We start from the raw sequence: 547 nt of genomic DNA on the forward strand, positions 1-547 counted from the left end.
TACTGTTTTAGCTTGAGGTCCTTTCCTGCTGCTAGGTGTGGCTTCAGGTTGTACTGCTGAGACTCAGGTCTCTCACGAAATTTATCAAGGGCCAGAGTTATACTCTTAACAAATGATAATGATTAAAAATAAAAAACATTTCTGCTTTCACAGGCAGAGATGACGGGACCCAAAAACTTCTGTCCTGCTTGCTTAAAGTTACTCCAAGATATTTTTATGATATTCATAGATATTTAAAACTATGGTGTCTCATTTATCCTAGATGTAAAAGAGGTACATCTGGGTTATTTTCAGATTCTAGGCTATGATAAAATAGTTCTGCTGTGGACATGGCTGACCACATGTCCTTGAGATATGGTTAAACAATTTTGTATTTAGGCCCAAAAGGGGTATTGCTAAGTTTTGAGGTAGATATTTGCCTAATTTTAAAAAATAATGGGAGTCCCTCAATGCTGGGGAGACTCTCACTAGGGGATGGTGCGGGGCCCCCCCCGCGTGGCTCACCAAAGGCCGTCCTTGCTGAGGTCACACACGTGGCCTTGGTTGG

This window comes from Microtus ochrogaster, unplaced genomic scaffold (assembly GCF_000317375.1).
Source record: "Microtus ochrogaster isolate Prairie Vole_2 unplaced genomic scaffold, MicOch1.0 UNK12, whole genome shotgun sequence".
Classification (NCBI taxonomy): Eukaryota; Metazoa; Chordata; class Mammalia; order Rodentia; family Cricetidae; genus Microtus; species Microtus ochrogaster.